The sequence below is a fragment of the Mustela nigripes genome, chromosome 15 (genome assembly GCF_022355385.1).
Source record: "Mustela nigripes isolate SB6536 chromosome 15, MUSNIG.SB6536, whole genome shotgun sequence".
NCBI lineage: Eukaryota > Metazoa > Chordata > Mammalia > Carnivora > Mustelidae > Mustela > Mustela nigripes.
Window position 1 is genome coordinate 12,522,884 of NC_081571.1, and position 25,942 is coordinate 12,548,825.

The 25,942-nt window shown below is 46.7% G+C and overlaps 1 long non-coding RNA gene and 1 other non-coding gene across 2 annotated transcripts; one reads left to right on the top strand and one right to left on the bottom strand.

Annotated features, from left to right (window-relative positions):
- Positions 1 to 1,980: 1,980 nt before the first annotated feature.
- On the top strand, positions 1,981 to 22,475 carry LOC132002747 (uncharacterized). Its single transcript, XR_009399996.1, has 3 exons — positions 1,981 to 2,378; positions 11,630 to 11,801; positions 20,026 to 22,475. It is a non-coding gene; the product is annotated as an uncharacterized LOC132002747 (long non-coding RNA).
- On the bottom strand, positions 12,101 to 12,204 carry LOC132003065 (small nucleolar RNA U13). The gene has a single exon (XR_009400135.1). It is a non-coding gene; the product is annotated as a small nucleolar RNA U13 (small nucleolar RNA).
- Positions 22,476 to 25,942: the final 3,467 nt, after the last annotated feature.

A 25,942-nucleotide genomic window follows, 5' to 3' on the forward strand; every position in this document is an offset into this window, starting at 1 on the left:
TTTGAGAGAATGATAACTTGTGTGAAGCAAGATTTTAATAGAATAATCTGGCAGCTTTGTTCAAGATAGTTGAAGAAAGGAAATAGCTAGATGGGGGAGGAGGAACCAACTGGAGATAATTGGTAGGTGAAAATTTCAACGGTTTAAATGCAAGATGGAGCCCAGACTAAGATGGCGGAGGAACAGATGGAGAAGAGAGTGGAAGATATAACATCATGAATAAACAACAAAGAGGGAGCATGAGAGGTTGCATGGGAGCAGGGAAAAGGCAAGAAGAATAAAAGAGAACTGGTTTGGAGCCTGGGTGAAAAGAGAGAATCACTGTGTAATTAAATTCCTGGAGTGTCCCATACCATATCCCAGGTCTCGGGCTAGGTTCTGGGCATAGATTGTGACAAAGAGAGAAAAGATTGCTCTTGAGGAACATTTATTCTAATGAGGCAGTAAGCAGTCAGAGGGGTAGAGGAATCACCAGAGCAACATAGATTACAAAAGCGTAAGAGTGGACAGTTTTGACTTATAATTCCGTCTAAATCACCGAGGAAAATGAAAATCAAGGGACATTGAAAAGCCACTTATAATTAGGAGAAATGAGAATCCCTAAACACTTAATAATAACCATGACCATGCTTTTATTACTCTTCCACTGTGCTTTGTAGGGCTTATCTTATTTAATCCTCTAATAACCCCCTGGTGAGGACATTTGCCCAAGGTCAAAGAGCTAGGAAGGAGCACATTCTGGATCCAAACTTAAGTCTATCTTATTTTAAAGTCGTTGTGAGCTGACTTTATCCAAAAGGTCCAACCACAACTCATGGGTAGTTTGGGGCATGTGATGGGACTGGGGCATTTAAGGTGGGTAAGAATTAGCTATGTCCTCGACCTCACTATCTCTTTATTAAGAAAGTGATTCTCAGACCAAATTTGGCCACAGATACAGATCTTTTATTAAACAAACATTCCTTTAGGAACCAGGCCCAGGACAGTTCATACAACTGTGAACTTGAGGATTCCCCCTCTTGTCTAAAAGCTTCCCTGGAGTCAGAAGCAACAACATTCAATGCCATCCCTATGGACATGGCCTCAGGCCTCCCTGGATCCCTACAGCCCGTTCCATTCACGCATGGGCTGGGGAGCACCATCCCAACAATTACCCAGTCCTCAAAACTTTCATTTTAACATTGAGAGCCTATTTTGGATATTCTCCACTTACACTGGCAAGCCTTAAGCCTCTCACTTCACTGACAGAAACTCACATCTGATACTATCCTAATTTTCAAAGCCTCAGGTGGCCACTGAGATCGGCAGAGCTGATGTCTTTCTGACGTAATCCCATCTGACCACCCTTGGAGGCTGAATTTCTCTACTGCCCTTGAATTTCTAAGGGCAACTAAAATGCCCCTAGTGTTGAGGCTCCCACTAATACAAACTCATGCTCTCACGCTCAATGTCAAACTATTTTAAAGTAGATAATGAACATTGTAAAGTAAACCCAGCCTTTTAGCAGTTATTGCATAAAACCTGTAATTTGGATTTTTTTGGAAAAATGGTATTGATAAAGTATCAAGTACCTATATTATTCTTTTTAAAAATTTTTTATCTATTTATTTAACAGAGAGATACACAGAGAGAGAAGGAGCACACAAGCAGGGGGAGCGGGAGAGGGAGAAGCAGGCTTCCCGCCGAGCAGGGAGCCCGATGCAGGGCTGGATCCCAGGATCTGGGACCTGAACTGAAGGCAGACGTTTAATGACTGAGCCACCCAGGTGCCCTATAATATTCTTTTTAACCAGAGAATCTTAACCACATGGCCCAAGCATGAAAATGACAGCTAACAATAGCCAGCTGTCATGATGGGAAAGGCACTGTGCCAAGGGGTCCAATATATCTTCCCATTTAACCTTCAGAACAAACCGATGAAGTAGATGTCATTATTACACACCCTTTTTACAAAGGGGGAAAGTGAAACTAAAAGAGAGCAAGTCATTCGACCCAGATCAAACAGCCTGAAGCTAATGGATGTGGCATACAGGTCTGCTCCTTGCCGGCGAGGAAGCTCGAAAACCCCGAAATTATCCTCAGGACTTTGCATGTGGGCATCCTTATCATTCATGTTGTTCCTGGGGCTGGAGGGTGGGGAAGGCCTTGGTAAGATTCCAAGGCTCTTACTGGATTCCCGAAGACTTTCAGCACCGTGATCTAAACCAGCACCATCAGAAGCCAGACGCCTTGCTTGACTGTTGCCTATCATAAGTCATCTACCTAATGGAAGCTCGAAGCAGATGTTTCATTTCCTCTTCCGCGGACAGACATATTGAACTGGGTCTTTTAATCTAAAAACACAGCAACATTATCCTAATTTATGGAAAACATGTCAGGTAAGAAAAATCGCGTTCATAAGAAATCAATTGATCTTATGTATTTATAATTTATTTTTCTGAATTTTCCAATTTAGAACTGGGCTCAAAGAGAACAGGATGGCTCAACTGTGAAAAATAAAAAATATGTTTTTTAAAAAAATTGTTTCTTTGTTAAAAAAAAGAAGGAGAGAGACTTTAAAGAATTTTCCAGATAACGGCTGTATAAGCCTTCCAGACGTTATAGGTAATTTCTAACTCTCTGGTCCTTTGCTACCTGAAAAAAAAATCTACTCCCATATTTATTTGGACCAGAGTAAAATGATCATGTTTCCTTTGGCTTTGGTGGGGTGTTGACAGAACAGATAACTGAAATATCTTACTGCTGCGAAAGCAAACTGACTCAAGAAAGAAGAGGAGAGGAGATAGAGGAAGTAGGTATTTTCTTGAAATAATTTTCCTTCCATCTTCTGAGCTATCTTGAATTGTAATGAAATAGTATTACAGGAATTAGCACAAAAGAGAATATGTGGTTTCTCTGATCCCTTCTCTACTTAACTCATACACATTTAATCTTAAAATTATTTGAAATTTGTACAGAAAATAGGCATATGAATTTTACAGTAACTCGCACTATATTCTACTTACACATGCCCAACAGGCCACTACTTTGCCCAGACCCCACTCCAGCAATTAGACTAAAACAAGGAAATACCCGATTGTCCTGTGAGGCTCATTTGCCCCTTACACAAAGAGTTCCTGTGAGCACTGAAGCTTGGCACAGGATAATATGAGGATTTGGTTGTAGAAATACATGAACTTCCCACTGTCGTGTTTGGGTATGCAAAATTGAGAAGTATTTGGGGTTACCATATCAGACTGAGGGAGAAAATGGTGTGGAAATTGATTTTTCCAAAGCCTCAACATTTCAAATGCAAAACCTCTTTTATCTGGCTACTTCTGGGGAAGTAACAGCTGGAGGCTCATGAAAGGGAAGACACCAAGTTATCTCAGCTCCACATTGGTCCGAATTTCACTTCCACTACCCGTCCTAGGAGATGCTTAAACCTGAGGCTGAGCATCTAGAAGTCTCCTCCGACTGGCGGCGGGTGGCCTGCGTGCTTTGGGGCCATTTTCTCAGAGATTGTCATGGTCGGATGCTGATTTATTCGTATCTTCTTGCCTGATTCCCAATTTCCATGGGACCCCATCCCCCACACATGTGAACTATGGCAAAAGGGAAGCATTTCAGGTTGGAGTTCAGGAAGAGAGCCTTTGAGCCTTCAAACACCTAGGGCATTCCCACTTCACAATGTAGTGGTACCTTTATTTCTTCTCTAAAAATTTCATTGTGTTTCCCCCAGTCTCTTGACTACTTTGTAAATTCCATGAGACAAAAGCTTTTGTCTTACATTTCTCTTGTATGTGTGTGTGTATATATATGTGTGTGTGTATATACATACATATATATATACACACACATATATATATAATATTTATATTAATATAATTATTATACTATTATATATAATTATATACTATTATATATAATAATTAATATAAATAATATAATACAATCATATTAGTTATATATTTATATTTATAATTATATAACTAATATAATTATATTATAGTAATATAAATATGTAAATATTATATATATAGTTAAAGATTTTATTTATTTGTTTGACAGAGAGAGCGCGAGCAGGGGAGCCCGGGGGGCCAGGGAGCTCTATCCTAGAACCCTGGAATCATGACCCGAGCCGAAGACAGACACTTAACAGAGTGAGCCACCCAGGCGCCCAGACATTAAGGTTCAAAGCCAACGGCCAAGAAAGAATTCTTGAGACGTCTTTGGTGCAAGCAGGTGGTTTTATTAAAGCAGGGGGACAGGACTTGTGGGCAGAAAGAGCTGCCTCTCCTCTATATTTTTAACCACAAGAATGCTATGAGTTTAGTAGATACCCAGAGTACCAATGGATTAATTCCTTCTTTGGATGTGAAAGGAGCTTTTGTGGATGTTGTGTTTTCTCTAGTAGATAGAAACCTTCATAAGGACAGAAACTATGTATTAGTCATTTTTGCATCTTATGCAATGTCCAGTTTAAATTATTGATCAGGATACAGGCTCAGTAATTACCCTGGGGTGACTGAACAGATAAGGCAGTGACAGACAGACCAAGTTTTCTGATGGTCTCACCAGAACAATTTATAGTGTTAGAAATGGGGACGGGTGGTATTCGGATTTTCTTCCTTGCATGAGAGCACCTACCTAGCATGGTTTCACCACTCTCTTCTCTTGGAACATTTTCTTCATTTGGCTTCCAACAAGACTCCGCCCACCGGCTGTGTTCCCAGCTCACCCTCTGTTGCCAGCGCCTCCCCAGCCTCCTCATGGGAGAGAGCTTGAGTTTGGTGTGAGGATCTCTTGGGCGTGTTCTTACATTGAAACCGAATCTCTGTGTATTCTTCTTTACCTTTGCCAATTTCTAAAATTTTGTCTCTGAATTTTTTTTTAGCCTCCAGGCTTTTTTAAAAAATAAAATAAAATAAATCTCCAGACTAAAATATCCAGTTTCCCCCATATCTACTTAATATATGCAAACACAACCCCCGATTGCTCCAAACCCCAGATTTTAGTCCCCTCCAGGGGTCTGCAGCTCAGCACTAATTGCTTAGGACAAAGCATTGGGGTCAACTCTGACTCTTCTTTCTGCATATCCAGTTCTGAGCAAACTGTCAGTTATGCCTTCATGAGACATTTTAAAAATCCAGCCCCCCTCACCCTACCATCTCTCTCCACCCTCTTCTGAACGCCCACCATCATCACAGCATGAGCTCTATGAGGGCACAGACCTTGTCTTTTTGTTGTTGTTGTGGTATCTTCAGGTCCCCGTGCATTGTCTGGCACATCGTAGGAGCTTAGTCTGCATTTGATGAGTAAATCTCTTGCCTAGGTTATTGGAGTAATGTCTGAACTCGGGATTTCTCAGCCACAGCGCCAGTGACATTCTGTGCTGAGTAATTCTCTGGTGGCGGCTTTGTGTGCCCTGTAGGAGGGTCAGCAGCTTCACTGGTTTCTACCCACTGGATGCCTCTTGCATCCTCTCCTTCCATCTCAAGTTGTGACCACCCAAAGTGTCTCCAGACATTTTCAGATGTCCACTAGGGGGCAGAACCCCCACCCCAGTTGGTGTTTTGCTTTCTGCTGGTGCCTGCGTGGTCTTTGAATAGCCATGGACTTCCTAAATTTGTTAAGCCAAATCATTGCTTCCATCGACTCAGAGTAAAATCCAAAGGTCTTACAACACCTATAAGGCCTCTCTTCTCCTCTGACCTTGTCCCTCCCCACTGCTCGCTCTGTCTCAGACCCATGTCTTGCTTATCTTCCGGATGCACCAGGCATCTTCCCAAGCCTTATGGCCTCTACGCTTGCTGTCCCCATACCTGGAGTTCTCTGCTTCCTGACCCCTTCGGGAAGCCTATAAAGCAGCATTCTGGCTTTGGTGTTCCATATTCCTTCACCCTGCTTCTGTGCCACTATTATTCCTAACTGCCTTTTGAAGGACGAATGTGTCTAGAAGAGTTCCAGGCAGTGGTGAGGTGTTCAAAACAAGTGCATTGAGTGAATGACAAATGGAGAGGTGGGTGGACACAGAAGAGAGTGGCTTATTGAGGTCTGCACTGGCCTCCTTCCTCTTCTGTTTTTGGCTTTCTCATAATTCTTGCTGAATCATGGTTAAAGTTCTCTTTCCTCCTAACATCTGACCAGAACTCTACAAATGGTATGAAACCAACCTCCATAGACAACAGAAAGCCTCACAGGGACTATCTTCCAGAAACTAGCTTGGACACAGTCCCATTTATGTCCCGGGATTTGGGGGTCCCAGCTTTCTTTGGGGTTCTCTAGGCAACTCCTTAGTCTTAATGTGGTCATGGGCAAATCACTTTTCCCACCTGTGCTCCAGGCCTTTGTCTGTTAAATGGGATAATGTATAATAGAATTTCTAGAGCTATCCTGCAGATTAGGAGAATCAATTACACGGGTGAACTGCTTAGGCATGTGACAAGCCCTGGATAAATATTTGCTAGTACTATTAGTCTCTGTATAGTCTGTCTTCATGAGGATTTCTTCATGATGCTGTCTTGTAAGGATTTGGTGCCTGGTGATGTGACAAAGCTTTGAAAGTTTCTGCAAGACAGATGTATTGATAGCTTACTGTATCCTACATGCTGTGCTGGGTACGGGGGATATGGGTCAAATAGGAAAAATCGGTCTCTGTCTTCTTGGAATTTACATTTTATTTTGAGGATCCAGAGACAATAAGCAGATATATGAAAAGTTATGAGCTAGTGGTAAGTGTGATGATAAAAATAAAATAGGGTGAGGGACTTGCTATAGGTCTCCTGATCTAGAAAAGCTGCTTTCCAAGGTACTTGTAAGCTGTTCCCTGGATGACAAAAAGCAGCAGCCAGCCAAACACCCAGGGAAAGAGTTTTTCAAGCATAGTAACCAGTTCCTGTGGAGCCCTAAGCAGGGCTCAGGGTTGGTGTGTTTGAGGAGCAAAAGGTAGGCCAGTGTTGGTAGAGTGGAGTGAAAGCCATCAGGGAGAGTAGAAGAAAGTGAGGTCACAGGGGTCGAGTCATGTGCATTGTAGATCATATGAAGGGGTTTCGATATACTTTAAAAGGCTGAGAAATCATTGGAAGGTTTAAAATGGGACAATGACATTTTCCAAAGATCCCTCTGACTGCTGCTTGCTTGAGAATGGCTTGCGGAGAGGCAAGCCTTAAAAATAGGGACACCAGGGGGGACAGTGACAAGTAAAACACTTGGCCTATGGGGGTGATGGTGATGGGTGGATTCTGTCACAGTGTGACGCTTCAACACAGCTCTGAATCTCGTTCTAACATGAGGCATCATCACACCAGCCAGGAGTGGGGACCAGATGTCTGACCAGTCCTCCTGACCCAGGATGGTGATTGGTTCACCCCTTCAGCCCTCTTACCTTTTTTCTCTCCCAGGAGGTTTTACTGGTAGACTTGTAATGTGATCAGTGTGTCGGGGGTGGGGGGTGAGGCTAGGTTCCTTAACTTCCAGAACTTTCTTCCATGGCTCCCAGGAATATTAAGATAAGCTAAAATTGTGTGGAATCGAAGAGGGGAGAGTAAGAGTGTCTAAATAAAGACTGAGAATTCTGGGCTGACAATGGACTATTTATTAAATATCAGCTTTTTGACAGCGATAGTAATTACACGCGAATGATGTTTAAGAATCTTGTAAAAAAACACCAAGACTTCTTCTAAAGGTTAAAAACAGAAAGGCCCCTTGTACTTCCATTCCATAATTCTGTTATGAATGAGGCTGTGTGTTCCACATTTAATAAACCGTCAATGTCTTGGAAGGATTTCTTTTCTGGATCTAGTGGATGGAAGGCCAGAGTTATTGTTGATGTTGTTGTTTCTTGCCTGTTCTGATTCACACCTACCATTTTCCATACTTTCTAGAATGCCAGAGAGAGGCCAAATGAAGATGCTCCAGGTCTTTACCTCCTGGTTATTCGAAAGAGGCAAACCACTCTGACAGGAAGGCTAAGTCCCTGAAGCAAAGGTCTTTGACCCCAGGCTTCGTCAGCTGTCTCCTCCATTTGTCCCTTCAAGATCCCTTCTCAGGTTGCCTGCTTTAGGGTTGCCAGATCAAATTACAGGACAGCTAGTTAAATTTGAATTTAAGATTTTAGAAAAATGAGTCATTTTTTAGGATCAGTATATCCCAAGCGTTATATGGACAGGTACTCGTTGTTTATTTGAAATTCAGATTGAATGGGGCATCCTGTGTTTTTTATTTGCTAAGATGGCAATGCCAGCCCTGATCGGGGATGGGTGTGAAGCTTTCCCCATGGTAGGGGCCACTAACACCACACATCAGCTGCTTCCCTGGGCCTGTCCCTCTCTGGTCACCTGCTTCCCTCAACCCAGCTGGACTGCAAGTAGGTATTGTCGCTGGAGTGAACAGCTCTGTCACTTCACCTACCTTCCTGTGTCTCAGTTAGACTCCATGGCTATATTTAGAACATTCACTCCTTCCCCTATAGTAAGAACTCTCTAGTAGAAGCTATTTTCCTTCTGTCCATCCATCTATCCATCCATCCATCCATCCATCCATCCATCCAATACGTATTTATAGAACACCTTTTAAGGACTAGAGACCAAGCAGGAAATCCATAATCTCCCTGGGAACATGTCATGTGGACGACTCATGTTCTGTCTTGGAGCCAGCTTCTTGAAAGACCTCCAGAGCATAAGAAGCAGCTGTTACAATGAACAAAACAGCTCTGAGCCCAAGATCTCTGGATTTGTCCAGCTAAGCCTGTGTATCTCAGATGCCACTGGTCACCCTGAAATTAGTCCTGACAGGGAAGTTGAAAACCAGATAGGACGGTCTTGTGGTATCCGTTAGGGAAGGCTACTTGTAACAAACAGACCTCCACTTATATAATCACACTAGAAGTCTGGTACTTCTGAGTAGGTGTGAAGACTTGGGGGGCAACCCACTCACTATATTTATTTGAGGACTTGGACCAACAGAGGCTCTGCCATCTTCACCAGGTCACTAGTCACTTCCGAGTTTGCCCGGGGGTCATCAGCAGTTTAGCCAGCCATGAGAGGACCAGAGCCTGGAGACGTGTATGGGAGATTGCCTAGAAGTGGCCCACATCATTTCCTCTCAGATCCCTTGGATAGCCACATGGTCATTCCTAGTTGCAAGGGAGGCCAGGTAGCGTGTGCCCGGAAAGAAGAAATGAACATGGATTCAGTTAACTTTCTGAGCCTCAGTTCCCTCTTCTGTGAAATATTCCACTGATTGCATTCTAAGACCAACTGGTAAAATCACTGCTGCGACCCACCACTGGCAGGTGGCAACAGTTCTTAGCTCCCCTTTCCCAGCATCAGACTTCTCACCCCCACCGTGGGGAGAAAGGAGACCTGATCCCTTTTCCATTTTCCCCATCTGCCTGCTTCTTGGTTCTTGCCCATTTCACACCAGCTTCCTAGAGCAAAGCCACTTATCTCACAGGTTGTATTCCAAGAGTTCACTTACTGCTGGTCGCTTTGCAATTTTGAGTGCATTTCTCCAAAAATGCAGCTGTACGTGGATCACCGCTGAAACCTGGCCTCCGTCTTCTGGCTCAAGGCCACCCTAAGGGGGAGGGGCTGCTGAAGGGAGGCTGTGGCACCTGGACAGCATCTGAGAAGGCTCTGCAGCAGGGAGTGCCGGTGGAGTTCCATGGCCCCAGAGGCTTTGTGAGTGGCTGGTCCCATGGCAACCAAGGGGCAGCCTCAAAGGCTGCGGGGACTGATGGTTAGAGGCTCACGGTAAGCTTAACGTTTATAAATCTGGACTTGCCTGTGGCTGCAACCTGGAGCGGAGTACCTTTCAAGTCGAGAGACTTCATTACCAGCATGCCCTACGCTGTCCATTTCATTGAAACTAACACTTACTGCTCATCTGCTTGCCAAACCCTGGGGTGGATACTGGAAACCCCGGGAATAAGACACAGTCACTGGCCCTCCTTGCATGCCTGCCTAGAGGGTGAGATGAACACAGATGAACAACAGAAACGGACAGTGACCCGGGAAGGGTGGAGGTAGTCGGGAAGGCTCTGGAAGGAGAGACGATCTGAGCCATGGCCACAGCATGTGCAGGGACGTAGAGTGAAACTAAAATACTTCAACGAGGTCATGTGCAGAGTGAGTGTGTGGATGTGTGGGGGAGGGATGCTATGGCATGGGAGTTGTTGGCAGGAACAAGATCGGGGACACCCAAAGGACCTCGGGTCATGACCTGGAGGCATGTGGACTTGGAAGCCTTCTCAGAGATGAGCATTTGAGGTGGGTGGGTCCACTGGATCCATGACTATTTTCAAAAAATTTTAGCTAGTTCTAGCTTCCTAGAATTCTTATACACAGAAGAAAAACTTGGGGATGTTTCTCCAGTGTTTGGTGTCTCTAACCTACTGACAAGTCCCTCCTCTCCCTCCAGATGATTTTGATTGTGTTCTGGCCTGGAGACTAAAGCTGCAGCCCTCTGAAACGTTGGACACATCACAGTGTCTGCCCTTCAGGGGGTGTCTTTGCATACAGGGAGCGTTCTTTCCCTTGGCTCGGCTCTCCCCAGCATCTACCTTCTACACCTGGGGCCCACCACAAGGTCCAGGTGTCCACAGTCCCTGGATGGCCAGCTGTCCTGGTTTTAGCCCTAAAAAGCCCATGTCCCATGAAACTTCAGTCCCAGTGTTAGTTTCCAGGACAGAGAGGAAAGTCTGAGCCCAGACCTCGGGTTTACAGGGTATTGACTTGGTAGGGAAGCCACCGAAAGAAGGTTCACTTTGGGGCCAGGCCTGCCCAACTGAAGCTTGTTTGCAACTGTTCCATAGTTCTCTGTGTGATCTTGGAGAAATTCCTTTATCTTTTGGAACACTAGTTTTCTCATCTGTTAATAGTATAAAGAATTCTTAAGGGAATGGAAATATTGTATGTTAAACATGGTCAGGTAGGAAGTGCTCGAGAAATGGTATTTTCTAGAGTGAAGGCATATCAAACAGTCTCCACAGAACGTGAAAAGGTGTAGTGAGCTTTTATTTTGAGGTTGAGGACACAAAGGAAGAGCATGTAACTGCCTCTGGGGGTCAGGGAGGTCCTACAATTACTACAAATTGTTGACAAGACTGGGGATGAGGGCTCTCCTGCCTCTCACACGTCCATGGTGGACTATGATTAAAAATTAGAGAAAATAGAAATGTACTTTAGTGAGAAAACACTGAGAAGCAAAAAAAAATTTTGAGTGGTGAGGTAACAGACATGAAGTACAAGCCATCTCTGAGCTCCAGTTCAGTTCATGGTGGAGGAAGGATCTATAGGTGGGAGATTCTAAAGTCTGCAAGGGCTCTGGAGGAGAAAGCTGGGTAGGCTTAGTCAGAGAGTACAGGCATTCCAGAATTCTCAGGAAGTTCTAGAATATTCTAGTATATTCTGGAATGCACTTCCTGTGGGTGAAGCTGGAGAGCAGGGAGAAGTTCACACGGTCTGTTTGTAAGAGATTGGGTTTGTTGACTTGTCTGCTTGTGGGGTGCCCCAGAGAGGACTACAGCAGCCTTGTAGTCATATCTGGAGAGTTCTGCCCCTTTAAAGAGGCCAGGACTCCAGTTAATGAAGCAAACTGCCTCCAAGAGTATAGTCAGGTCTATATGGTACTGTGGTTTCTTTTCCAGAAAGCCTGAACAATATTAACTGTGGAAAATCGGTACCTTCCTCCACACTTGGATGGCTCCTCTTCAAGGTCGTCTTTTGTGCTGAAGCTGTGGAGAAGGCACTTTTCTATCTTGCTCAGAAATCGCAGCTCCTTGGCACTCAAGAATGTCATTGGCAATGACATGAAACAAGGTAAGTGATGTGTAGGTCTCCAGTCTCTCAGGAATGCTCCACCTCTCAGGACCCATGGCTCCAATAATGGTGTTGGGGAAAGAACAGCTGGATCTGGTGCATTGCCTCTTATTCCATCCAAAATGGTGGAAAATTAATTACCAGCCTTATTCTGTCCCCAGAGCTGTGAAGAGGCAGCTTATTATAAGGGCAAGTCTGGATCTGCTGTCCTGTGGGGACCAGAACAAATGTTCTGCCCTGACGTCTCTGTTAAGCCATCTTTCTTTCTTTCTTTTTTTTTTTTTTTCCCTCCAAGTTCACGCCTGACGGGTAATGTGCTGAGGTTATAATGAGGTTGGAGGGAGGCACGTGGCACACCATGGCATGAACACCCAATAATCACCCTTATGAACTATAAAAGGATCCGTTAAGCCATCTTTCTCCCTTCACTCTGCCCAGGACTAAACATTACCAGGACCATGTGCACTCCGTTAACTGTTGAGCCTCTACCTGGGGGACCACTAAGAGGTGACAGTGACCCATGGGCATTTAAAGTGTGAGGTCCGGGGGCATCTGGGTTGCTCAGTCGATTAAGCATCTGCCTTCAGCTCTGGTCAGGATCCCCAGGGTCTTGAGATCCAGCCCATCAGACTCTGCTCAGCGGAGAGCCTGCTTCTCCCTCTCCCTTTTCCTACTACTCCTGCTTGTGTTCCCTCTGTCAAATAGATAAAATCTTAATGAGATAAAATAAGATAAAATAAAATAAAATAAAATAAAATAAAATAAAATAAAATAAGATAAAGTAAAATGTAAGCTCCTTTAAGTAGACATGTACTTGACAGTGGCATCTCCCCAGGGCTGTCTCTCACCAAAGTGGCTGTGGCCGCAGGTGGAGAGGCCTTCTGCATGTTTGGCGTTTCTCTAGCATGATTTGGGTTACTAAAAAAATACGGTAAATTCCTAAGCAGGGCCCCCAGAATTCAGTTCCATAACATGTGGGCTTGTGTTATAATGAGGGAGGTGGAATGACTGGGGGGCAGGGAGCGATCACTCCCTGGATATCCATCCGATCTTATGTTAAGGTGAGTGCATCATCATGGGGCTACATTGTGGATCAAATAGAAACATCATTTCCACCAAGTGCAAAGGGAGCAAACTTGACCTGCATTTCCAGATGTAGCTGAGAGATTTGCAGGCAGAGAAGTCATGGTTTGAGCAGGCGAGGAGGTCTGGGAATAACTCAGTCCAGAGGCTCTGACCCCAATACCACAGTCCCTCCTTGTCACTCCAGTAGGGAGTTCAGGGGTGTGATGGGGTTGACTCTGATGCATACCTGCTGAGCCTCCTGATCTGAGCAGGGAGCCCTTTAGAACAGTGCCTAGGTGGCCCCTCCCCTGAGGACTGGCCAGTGAGCTCAGTAGGTCTTCTGGATCTCATTAGGGCTGCAGCTGTCCCAGCCTGGACACCGTGAGCAGAGCAAAGGCCTGGTTTCCATCACTGGAGTGTTGATTTGGCCTGTAATCATCATCAGAGGACACATTCCAGGCTCGTGGTTTAAGAAAACGGACTTTTGTCTGCCGTCGAGGAGCCATTTAGCCCTGAGCCTTTAATGCCCCTCCTGGCTCCGCACCTCTCTCTCTCCTCTCCAATCTGCCCGTATAGCTTTGATTTCAGAAGCAGCCCAGCACGTTGCTCAGAAAGGCACCCAGGCCCCTTTTCTGGATATTCCTAAGCACTTAAAAGTGCCAGTGTGGCCAGATAAATGTGTGCTGTGTTCCCATGCTGGGGATTCCTCAGGGAGGTGCTGGGCTCTGCATCTTTATTGGAAACACCCCATAAACTGCAGGCCTCAAGCCTCCGTTGTTTTCATGCTGGGATCACATGCTGTCCCCTCCGGGCTGCCAAGATACCTCTGACCAAATTGTTGCTTAAAGTCCCATACCATACGTGGCTCCCTGAAGCCCCAGCCTGCTCCCCGACAGCCAGCTGGTTGGCTCTCACACACAGGCATGAGTTTTCAATGCATTAACTGTGACATATGGGGCCACTATCATCAGGCACGGGGGATGATGAGTGAGCTCTGCTCAGCCAGGCACCCATTCACCCATGGGAGACTTTCAAGGCAACTGGCTAAAGCTCCGGCTGTATCTTGAGGGCAAAGGGACAGAGTCTGTCTCTGAGGGCAATAAAACTACCTTCAACCCTTCAACATATCTTTTCTTTCTTTTTTCAGGCCCCAGTGTGGGGCCTGATCTCATGACCCCAAGATCAAGAATCAGATGCTCTCCATTGCTTTAAGTCATGACTAGCCCAGGCACAACAGCCAGCAATCTGATTATCAAGGACTGATGGGATTTCTATTGGCCAGATAAGCAGAAAAGTAAGGCTTCTCTTTTAAATAGCTTCATCGAAGAAAAAAAAATACATATTCTAGCCACAGGCAGGTCCTGTTGTTGCAGAGCCTCCAAGGACGTTGGCCTGCTGGCTGTGGGCTTGGACGACTCATGGTGAGAGGGTGGCCTTCAAGGCTGAGCTCAGGGCACACAGCAGATGACACGTGCACAGAAAGCTGGAACTGGCTTAGGGGGCCAAGGACACACAAGTCAGGGCTAGTTCCTGATGCTCAGGCATCTGGGGTCAATCAGGGATCCATGGTGCCAGAGGATTTAAAACAATTGCCACCAGCAGGGCAGGCTCGGGAAGGATCAACAGTGGATGGCAGTAGTTCCAGATACAGTTGTACCATCCCTAAATGAAGTCGACCTCTTCCCCATGGCAAGGTCTTTCTCTCTAAAAGTGGGATCGTCCACAGCTAAATGACCGATGACTTGATGGGTCACCTAGCCTTTGCCGTGAACATCCAATGCACAATCATTGGGGGAGGCATCTGCCAACTTCCGAGGAACAATCGAGGCCAACCTAATCTGATTTCACCCCCACCTTACATTTTTAAGCTGTAGGTTCTCGTGAGTCTTTGACGAGAATATTAGGTCTTTATATATAGTGTCTTTCATTGTTGTGCCTGCCCGACACAAGGTTAAGTTCATGGCAAAGTTGGATTTTTAACCACAGGCATCGTGGACTTCAGAAAACCAAGCGCAGAGGGGAAGTGGGGGGAGAGCCGAGGCTGACTCCAGGAGGCAGAGAGGTAAGTGAGGTCTCTTGCCTGGCAGGAATCAAGGGCACATAATCAGAGGCCAGGCGGGAAGACCTGGGAAGATAACAGAACCTTCCCAGGCCTAGCTTCCAAGCTGCTGTGCCTGGAGTTTGTTCCTGGCTCAGGATGGTTCCTTAGCATTCTTGCAGCCCAAGCCCTTCCTTGATTCCAGCCACATGGATCAAAGGTGGGGTTGTCATCCTTTTCCGTGTCTCTACCTCCCGGGTCTCAGTCCCCTTGAGGAGATGACACTGGAGACAGTCCCTCTCTGAAGTTTATTGGAGCTGCAGCTGGTCAGGGAGAGGTGTTCCTTCCTGGGACGGGGAGAAGAGCCTGGAAGCTGCTGGTGGTCACGCCCCCCACCTCCACTACCTTTTGATGAGAAGGAAGCTAACATGCCGAGAGAGGTATGTGGCAAACGTGGCTGGAAGGTTCTGTCGGAGCTTGAGTCCCTGCTCCAGTAGGTCCCGAGGCTAGGAGGCCGCCGCCGTCATCTGGTGAGATGAATCATTGTGCTCCTCATCTCGCCCAAGTTCACGTTGCGTTCCTTGCTGCGCTACGTGCTAACGGTTTCTTAGTGTTCTGCATGTCATGTCGTTACTATTATCTCTGATGCACCATTTCTGGCACGTTTTGGCAGCCAAGCCCCCGCTCCGTTCCACAACGCCCAACATGCGGGGTTGGCGTGGGCAGCATGAGCACACTGTGCTGAAGCTGAGAAGCCGGAAAAGGCTTTGCTTCTTCCCATCGGATTTTGGCACTGAAATCACACTTTCAGCTTCTGTTTTATAACTGAGTCGATACTCAGTTACACTCAGTTATAAATAGTCGATACTCAGGATATAAAATAGGAGCTAAAGAGTGTCCTTTCAATCTGTACTTGGCGAGACATTTAGTATACACCAGGCAAGGTCAAAGGCAATGAGGAGAGTTCCATCTGGGATGACTTAGGACCTTGTGCGGGTATGAGGGTGTGTGGTCTTTGTGGAGGTTGGCAACATTAGCTTCTGCCTCCAATGAGGCGTGAGCAAGGAGGATTTAGAGCAGAAGCTAGAATTTGCCATTCTTTCCAATCCATCCTGCAAACGTCAATTCAGTTCAACAAAGAACAACAGAACACGCAGCACGTGGGAGTCATAAAGTTAAGTTCCGGTCTCAGAGACGGACCGAGAGTAGTTCTAAGACACTGAATTCATCCCATGACTCAGAGACCCTTCAGCAGACTCCCCCGATATCCTCAGAATAAAGTGTGGACTGGGGGGCGCCTGGGTGGCTCAGTGGGTTAAGCCTCTGCCTTAGGCTCAGGTCATGATCTCAGGGTCCTGGAATGGAGTCCCGCATCAGGCTTTCTGCTCACCAGGGAGCCTGATTCCCCCTCTCTCTCTCTGCCCTCCTCTCTGCCTACTTGCGATCTCTCAAATAAATAAAATCTTAAAAAAAATAAATAAATAAAGTGTTGGCTGGAACTAGCTCTCCGGCGACTCGCCTGTCATCCTTACCTCCTGGGTTTCTGAGGCTGCTCCCCACTCTCCCAGCGGCCTGCTTCCCCTGCCTCCGCAAGGCCCAGCCTCCACGCTGAGAAGCTTCATCTTTCTTCACGCCCGCACCAGACGGTCCATATCCTACCCACCCGAAGGGTCCAACTCATGTTTTTCCCCTTTTTAAATCTTCCCAAGTCCAGTTCTTTTAAATCTTTCTGGTGGAATTTCCCCACCATTTATTTTTAAATTCTCTCAAATAGGGACTTCTATGGTGGTTTGAAATCAAGTCCTTATCCTGTATCCAGTTGTCCACATCCTCCTTGAGGCCTGCCGGCAGCTAGGTCACGTGCGTGCAGGGTATGCCCAGAGCGGCAGACTGGGCGAGGGCCGACGGTCCAGGTTTGAGTCTCGGTTGTGGGATGTTGGGCCGCTGCTCCCTCTGCCTGCACTACACCTCCCCATGTTGGCCTGGTGGTCTCTGCAGCCTGCAGTTCTTAGCTCAAGGCTTCCCTCCTTAGAGGGACCCTCTCCTGCCCAGTTTCCCCTGCTTCCCACATGAGATCCTTCCACTGGACTCCCAATCCAGGGCAGACCCCCTCACTGAGTCTCGTCACCCCGAGCTGGCCTTCCTTGTTGAGACATCTGTCTCCCTGACCCGCCAGGACCCCTGGGCTCATAAAGGCCATTCGATTCGTCACAAGTTCCCAGAGTTGCCGAGGACCTGGTGTCTAACAAGGACTTAACCCAGGCTCATTCAGTGAGGAGGAAGGGGGCCTGCCTACTCCACAGGGTAGGGTCTCCCAAATAAATTACAATAAAATAATTCTGTGATCATGACGACTATCCAAACATTCATGTGCCTGGCTCTGTTCTGGACTGTTGTCACCTGTCACCTAGCAGCACAGCCCATGAGGTAAGGACTATCACCATCTCCACTGAAAGGATGCGTGTATTCGTTTCCTTATGTGGTGCTAATAAATGACCGCAAACCTACAAGTCTGAACTCGAGGTGCCCGCAGGGCTGCGTTCCTTCTGGATGTTCTGGGAGAGCGTCCTTTCCTCTTTCAGCTTCTGGAAGCTGCCCACACTCCTCGGCTCCTGGCCACGTGGCTCCAACTGTTTGCTTCCCTTGTCCGGTCTACCACAGACTCTGACCCTCCTCCTTCCCTCTTAGAAGGACCCTGGTGATGACCCTGAGTCCACCCAGAGAAGCAGGATAATCTCTCCATCTCTAGACCCCGCCTTTAATCCCATCTGCAAAGTCCCTCTTACCAGGCGAGGTCACATAGTTGCAGTTGCCAGGGATTAGGGCATGGGGGAGGGGGGTCTTCCACTGCCACTATTCTACCCACCAAGTGAAGACCCCGAAAAACACAGAGGCAATTCTGTGAAATAAGCTGACGGCTGTAAAGCACTTTATACACACAAGATCATAATAATTTCCCCCCGCAGCATCAAGCACTTGGGAGGTGCTCAGTGCATGCTTCTGAGTTGTTGAAATGATTCTTTTAAAAAATGAAATGTATTGTCCTGATTTCTACTAAGATGCTCGCTTGGAAATTTGAAAATATGGATTTCCAGTGTTGTTTATTGTCATTGTTTAGTTACCGGTTGGTTATTGCTTAGGAGCTCTCCACGAGGCAGTGTAACCTTGTTTACCGTCTGAAGGAACAAGGTCAGACCGACTGGCGATCTCTGAAGGAGAAAGCACTGAACTCAGGTTGACCAGGTAGAGGCTGGTGTCCCAGAATATGGACTGGAGACACAAGGGTTCTATTCCCAGGCCATGATCCATTCTTCCAGTCTGCCAGTTAGCATTTGTCACGTGCCTTCCATGTGCCAAGCCCTAGACAGCGACCCGGGGACCACATCCTCTGTAGACGGGCACAACATCCTCTGCAGAGCTCGCAGTTCGCAGAAGGGAAAGATGTATAAACATACAATTACGATGTGGCACGGAAGGAGTAGGACCCAGGTGAGAAGAAGTAGGCTGTGCCAGGCTTCTGGTGGCATCAAGGGAGCCGGGGTACCCACCTGGGTAAGAAGGAGCTGCTGGATGTCAGTGCAGCTCCCAGGGATCCAGGGAACAAAGGGTGGAAGGGCCCGCTGTGGCTGGTGGAGGCTGAGGTCTGTGTGAGAAGCAGAGGGCAGGTGCAAATGGGCAGGGGTTGAAGGCGAGTGGGGTGGGCTCCCTCTCTCTCAGAATGGGGCTTCCTGGGTTCTGTTCACTGAGGTGGCGCCTTGATCCTGCATCTGTTTTCTTTTGTCTCTGAAGTCTTTCTATTCGCTTGAGTCTTAATATATATTTTGAGGTAAGACAAAACTAATTTACCCAGTGGGCCTCCATGAAAGCCCAGGAAGTGGGTTAATGTCGACCTGGTAGAGAAGCGTGAAGGAATCCCTTGTAAACAGGAGCCTCCTCCCTGGTCTCAGGGACACGCAGTCTCTGAGAACATGTGAGTAGCAAGGCTTCGGGGTTTGGAAGAGCACCACTGGCCCCCTTTCTCCACAATTATAGTTCCCACCCCTGGCTCTGTCCCCCCACTCTGACACCGAGTAGCTGAAGACTCTGAGGAGATAATTTAACCTCGCTGAGCCTCTGTTTCTTGGTGATGGTCCCTTCTCTGGCTGTTGTAAGGATTAGAAGATTCAATATACGTAATGTTCTGAGCCTAGCAGGTAGAGCTTAATGGGCACACAAGAAACGTGCCAAGGGAAGCTTTGCCCAAGGAAAGTTTTCATTACAGTTTCATTTCATTACAGTTGCTTTCTCTTTCTCCCAGTTCAAGAGTTTGTTCCCAAGACAATGCACAGACCCCAGAATTCTGCTACCTCTCGGCCAAGGGTAGCCAGCGGACTCCCCAGAGTGACATCAACACTGTCTTTCAAATCTGGGTCACTGAGGCAGGTGTCTGTGTTTGGCTCTTGGGGCATTCAGATCCACAAGAGCTGTACAAGACACGTGCTTAAATATTTACTCTGCTTGGAGCCACCCCAGCATGGCAGGGCTCAGAAGAGAACCCGAGCTCTAGCGTCACCCATCTCTAGCGTGGTGGCACACTGTCTGTCTTGATGGGAGGTCTCATCACCAGACTGGGCAGCCCTATTGTTTTCAAAAACCAACTGTAATTATCTCCGCTCAAACTCAGGAATATCTGGCATAACAGATCCCTTGTCAACCTGGTGCAGTTAGAATGGTTTCCTGGGCTCATTTCTCTGAGTGGCCAGGTCCATGGCTAAGTTCCTGGTGTGGACGCACAGTAAGAATGCTAGAGGTGAAATTGGAAGGGGAGGTGAATCATGAGAGACTATGGACTCTGAAAAGCAATCTGAGGGTTTTGAAGGGGCAGAGGGTGGGAGTTTGGGGGAACCAGGTGGTGGGTATTAGAGAGGGCACGGATTGCATGGAGCATTGGGTGTGGTGCAAAAACAATGAATACTGTTACACAGAAAATAAATAAATAAATAAATAAATAAATAAATAAGAATGCTAGAGGTGGGCGGGGGAGGAGAAGGTCTGGTTAAGCACCGGCTGGGCGCCTGGGGTGAGCTTTCATCTCACTGATGCTGCAGAAACGTTATGACTATCATTTTCTCTATTTTACAGATGAGACCGCCTGTGGCTGAGAGACAGATGGACAGGAATGTGCCCAAGGACACACAGCTATGAAAGGCACGGCCAGGGTCTGGCTCCTGGCCCCTTGCCTCTAAAGGCATGCCACGGAGGCAAGACTAGCTCAGGGATATGTTTCCCAGCATCTCTGAAAGGCTCCCTGAGGAGGCAGGTCCCAGTGGGAGCCACAGTGACCAGCTCGTCCCAGCTTCATTTGATCATCGGAGGTTGTGAATTCCTTTCACCAAAGGCAGCCGTGATCCCTGTGCCTGTCTGTAAATTTCTTCCATCGAATATGGCTCAGGCAGTGTCTCTCTAGGAATGTGAATAGGATAGGGCCAGACCCACATGCCAAACAGGCAGCCAGGGGGACGAAGGCCATCTCCAGGGTAACTGAAATCCATGCTCTCAAGCGAGAGACTCTAATGCCCTCTTGGATTCTGCCCAGGAACACTGAGGTGAAAACACCGACGCACACAAGAGGGTTTCCGAGTCTGGAAGGCGGGCAGGCCCAGTCTGCTGATCGCTCCATGGGGGACAGCACGCCTTGGGGGTCCCCTGGAGCCTCCAGGCAGTGTCCCCTCCCACTGGAGCCCAGCATTTCCACCCCTGGAGGGAAAGTCTTCTGGGGCCATCATGGGAGACCAGGAAGGCTGTGCGGTTCAGGGACTGAGAGGCAGGGGCGGGAGGCCTTGTCTTCCCTCCATTTCCTGCCCTGCTGGAGACATTCTGAGTGTGTGGGGAGCAATGCTGGTGGCGGGTGGAGGGGAGCATCTGCATTTTTGACAAGTCTTTGCTGGTGATTTTGATGTGGGATATCTGTGGGCCATATTTTGAAAACTGCTGCTTTCCCTGCCAACACAGTTTTCATTGGATTCTCCTCTGGCCAGAGGGACAATTCTTGGAGCCACTGGGGTCTCTAGAAAACAAATCTGTGCTGAAGTCAGTAGGAGTCTTGGGACACCTGGGTGGCTCAGTCAGTTGGGCATCTGCCTTCGGCTCGGTCATGATCTCAGGGTCCTGGGATCGAGCCCCACATTGGGCTCCCTGCTCAGCAGGGAGACCGCTTCTCCCTCTCCCCATGTGCTTGTGCTCTCTCTCTCAAATAAATACAATCTTAAAAAAAAAAAAAAAGGCATCTTTACAGGACTCATCATGGAGTTGTGGAGGTGCCCATTAAGGCCTCGGGGACAGGGCTGGGCAGGGAGCAGTGACCTGGGCAGGAAGAGTGTCCCCTCTTGTTCCCCCAGAGTCCAGAGTGAGTGGCCTGGGCTTGCCCAGAGGTGGACAAGCTAGGGCTCAGAGCAGCAGGGGGTACCTGCAGGGTTAAGACCCTGAAAGGGTTAATACTCTCCCAGAAGCCTGGATTTCAAGGGGTAATTTGAGCCCTGAGCCTTTCAGCCTGGACCTCTGGGCGTGTACCAGCCAGCACCTCAGTCCTGGTGCCTACCCCTGGGGCTCGAGATCCTGGGCCTCCCCCTCCCCCCTCCCCACACCCTGGGTGCTCCGCAACAGACACAGTTACCCCAACCCCTCAAGCCAAAGAAGCTTTCCTTATAGAAACACAGGCATGAAGAATGGGTCTGTGTCTACACACTTCCCAGTGTTCTGAAAAGGAGAACAAAATAAACACATGTGTGAGGTAGCGATTAAGACATTCAAAATATTTTCCTTTACTGCTGAAGAAATCTGATGGCAGAAAAAAAAGACCCGATTTTGTTGTTTCCCCTCACCCCACACCCCCTTCAATTTTGGCTCCTCTTGCTTTCTGGATCTTTCAGGGTTATAACCGCTATCTCAATGACTAATAGAAAACTCCATTAGGCCCTTTCTTTATGAAGGGAATTAATGACTTCGAAAATTTAGTGCTTTGTAAACATAGAAGGGGAAGCATTTCCCCAGGCTCGTCGATTCCTTGGCAGGGAGGGAAGCTGGTTAGAAAAGTAAATGTTTCCAGCTCGCCGAGGCCCCCTCCCCAAGAACTGTCTGCTGCTTGTAAAGCCTGGCCCCACAACACGGGGGTGTTTCAAAGTCCTAAAGAAGGAGCCAAAGTCAAAGTAAAAGAAATAGGAGCCAGAGAGAATGAGATACATCCGTGGAGCTGAAAAAAATACCAATTGGTGAAATTGTCTAATACAAATGCATTTTTTTTCATAAAAATGTGTGTCCTCAGTAAGCCCAGCTTTTGACCTGAATTAGAGAAATCAGTTGTTTACACAGCCCAAACCCACAGACTAATTACCCTCTTTGTTCTTTTAAACTTTCAGGCCTGGCTAAAGACCCCAAATCCTCAGAAATGAAAAACCTTTTAGAAAAAAAATAAATAAAAATTTAAAAAAATTTTAAAAACCTCTCAGGACAAACATTCAGATGTAAGCTCAGAAAAGAAGGGGCTATGGGATTAGGGGGCTGCGGTTTCATTGCTGGCATTCATGTGGCAAGTTGCTAATACTTGAGGGGGGGCCAGGTGGTGGGACAGAAGGGAAGGGGCTTGTTTTATTTAAAAAATGACACTCCAGGCATTACCCCAAAGCTTTCCTTGTCTACCAAGTCTTTCTCCTTCAAAGCTGCCTTTTCCAACCTCAACGTGAGACAGGAATCCATCAGAATCCTACAGGAGAACATAGGCAGTAACCTCTTCGATATCAACCATAGCAACTTCTTTCAAGATATGTCTCCAAAGGCAAAGGAAACAAAAGCAAAAATGAACTTTTGGGACTTCAAGATCAAAAGCTTCTGCACAGCAAAGGAAACAGTCAACAAAACAAAGAGACAACCCACAGAATGGGAGAAGATATTTACAAATGACAGTACGGACAAAAGGTTGATATCCAGGATCTATAAAGAACTCCTCAAACTCAACACACACAAAACAATCATATAAAAAATGGGCAGAAGATATGAACAGACACTTCTCCAATGAAGACATACAAATGGCTATCAGACACATGAAAAAATGTTCATCATCACTAGCCATCAGGGAGATTCAAATTAAAACCACATTGAGATACCACCTTACACCAGTTATAATGGCCAAAATTGGCAAGACAGGAAACAGCATGTGTTGGAGAGGATGTGGAGAAAGGGGAACCCTCTTACACTGTTGGTGGGAATGCAAGTTGGTGCAGCCACTTTGGAAAACAGTGTGGAGATTCCTCAAGAAATTAAAAATAGAGCTTCCCTATGACCCTGCAATTGCACTACTGGGTATTTACCCCAAAGATACAGATGTAGTGAAAAGAAGGGCCATCTGTACCGCAATGTTTATAGCAGCAATGGCCACGGTCTCCAAACTGTGGAAAGAACCAAGATGCCCTTCAACGGACAAATGGATAAGGAAGATGTGGTCCATATACACTATGGAGAATTATGCCTCCATCAGAAAGGATGAATACCCAACTTTTGTAGCAACATGGATGAGACTGGAAGAGATTATGCTGAGTGAAATAAGTCAAGCAGAGAGAGTCAATAATCATATGATTCCACTTACTTGTGGAACATAAGAAATAACATGGAGGACATGGGGAGATGGAGAGGAGAAGGGAGTTGGGGGAAATTGGAAGGGGAGGTGAACCATGAGAGACTGTGGACTCTGAAAAACAATCTGAGGGTTTTGAAGGGGCGGGGGGAGGGAGGTTGGGGGAGCCAGGTGAAGGGTGTTATGGAGGGCACGGATTGCATGGAATACTGGGTGTGGTGCATAAACAATGAATTCTGTTAGGCTGAAAAGGAAAAAAAAAAAAAAAAAAAGAGCTGCCTTTTCCAGAGACCAGCATTTTCCAGCCCTGTCCTTTCCTCCTTGAGAAAACCACAGCAACAGCATTTCAGCAAATCCTCACATCTTTGAAAGTCAGTCAGCCCCACGAGAGGACCCGAGTAATGGCACTACTGAGGCCTGGCCGAGAGGATTCATTCATTCTTCCCCGGTGTCTTGGTTGGGTTGTGCTACTCACTTACTCATTTAACAAATGGTGGTGTGCACTTTTGGTGGGGTCAAATTTGTTGTGCACTTTTGGGGTCAAATTTTTGAGATTCTGAAATTGAGTCCCTCAAAAAGTGTATCCCTATTTGTCATAGCAACAGCAGCCAAAAAACACATCGTGTTGGGGATATCTGAGTTTCTGATTCAACCCGCCATGACTTCCTCTCTGTTTCTTTAATTGGTTTCAAAGACATTGGCCAGATGGGTGAAATGATATTGGTGGTTTGTAGTACTGAGGTCTTCTGAGGAAAAAAACATTTAAATTTGTAAACTGATTTAAAACTTAAAGGAAATAAGTCTGTGGCTGACGCAGAAGTTAGAATATACTCTCCAACACCAGAAAATCAGAAAAATAAGACTTTGTTTATTATGTACAAAAGAGAAGAGTCTAGAAGACATGACTTGGAGGTGTCCAAATCAAAGATTAAGCAACATGAAGGGTGATTGGAAGTAGATAGTGCTGGCCAATGTCGCCACTCAGGCAATCTGGCAGAGAACTTAAAAATTCTCCTTGCCCTCATCTGATTAGAGGTATATGATATTCACGAACCCTTTAGCTTAACGCTGTGCCACAGAACACATGTATCTGATGTCTGTTCTATTTTATTTGCATTTTGTTCTGTTCCACAAACGATTTAGGCAGTTTACAAAGAAAAGACAAAATATAAGCTTAGAATACACTAGAAATCAGAGCAAGAAAAAAAAAGCAAAGACAAGAGTGAAGACATAACACAGAGCCAGGAGTGGGGTGAGGAAAAATGCAAAGTTTATAGTGCAGGTTGGTACACCTCCTTTCAAATGGCCACAAGCTGGGACCAGGAGTAAATAAAAAAAGGGAAACAGATGAGTGTTGAAAGAAAAGCAAGATCAACTGTTTGGGAAGATCAACTGCTTAGGAAATCACGATTTCCGGAACCAAAAAAAGATGGGCATTTGTCCTGAGGGCCTTTCCAAGGTAGCCTCTGTGTAATGTACTAAGCCACAACCTTGATAGCGCTGCGGGTCTTACCATCCCCTCCAACAGCTCAGAATTCAGAACTGTGGATTTTTTTTTTTTCTGAAAGATTTTATTTATATATTTGACAGAGAGTGAGAGAGAGAGAGAGAGTGAGAGAGAACGAGATCAGGAACACAAACAAGGGGAGTGAGAGAGGGAAAGCAGGCTTCCCCCCCTAGCGGGAGCCCAATATGGAACTCAATCCCAGGAACCTGAGCTAAAGGCAGACACTTAACCACTGGGCCACCCAATAGCCCCACAAGTGTGGATCTTGGCATAAGATTTCAGTTCACTTTTTCTTGGTGTGTTGCCTGCTCCTGAAAACTGCACCCTAGGGGACAGCCTTATTCAACATGGACCTACTTTGGTCCAGACAATGGTACCTTCCAGAATCTGCCCTATGCATTAAGTAGACAGTATAGAAAATGCCACCAGTGGCCCTGTTTTTCAACTCTCATGTTATAACCAACACCCATCCAAATAAGAGGGTCCATGTGGGCTAATAAAAATTTGTATGAAGCCAGATTACCTGCCACGGAATCTGGACATCGTACCTATGCAAAACCCAACCCTCGTCCTGCCTGGGGAGGGGACAGCACTCCGAGGCATACAGGTCAACTTGAGACTTGTCCCAGGACCAACTGACACAGGACGGAGACAGGAATGGGTGGTTTGTCGTTAAATGGTAACAACTCTACATTCTATCCTTCAGATGTCTTTCCACTCTGGTCACATTAAACGTGTTTAAGTGATGCTGCGTGGAAGCTTCTTTACGATACAGGATAAAGAAGCTGTTCCCCTTAGCAGAAGCCTGGAGCTTGCCCAGGAAGGAGGGCACTTCGGGAGCAGCCTGCTCATTCAAGGGCAATGAAAAGACAGGTTTCATCACCCGCGCCCTCGCCGGCTTGGGGAGTAGGGCAGGGAGGACGCGC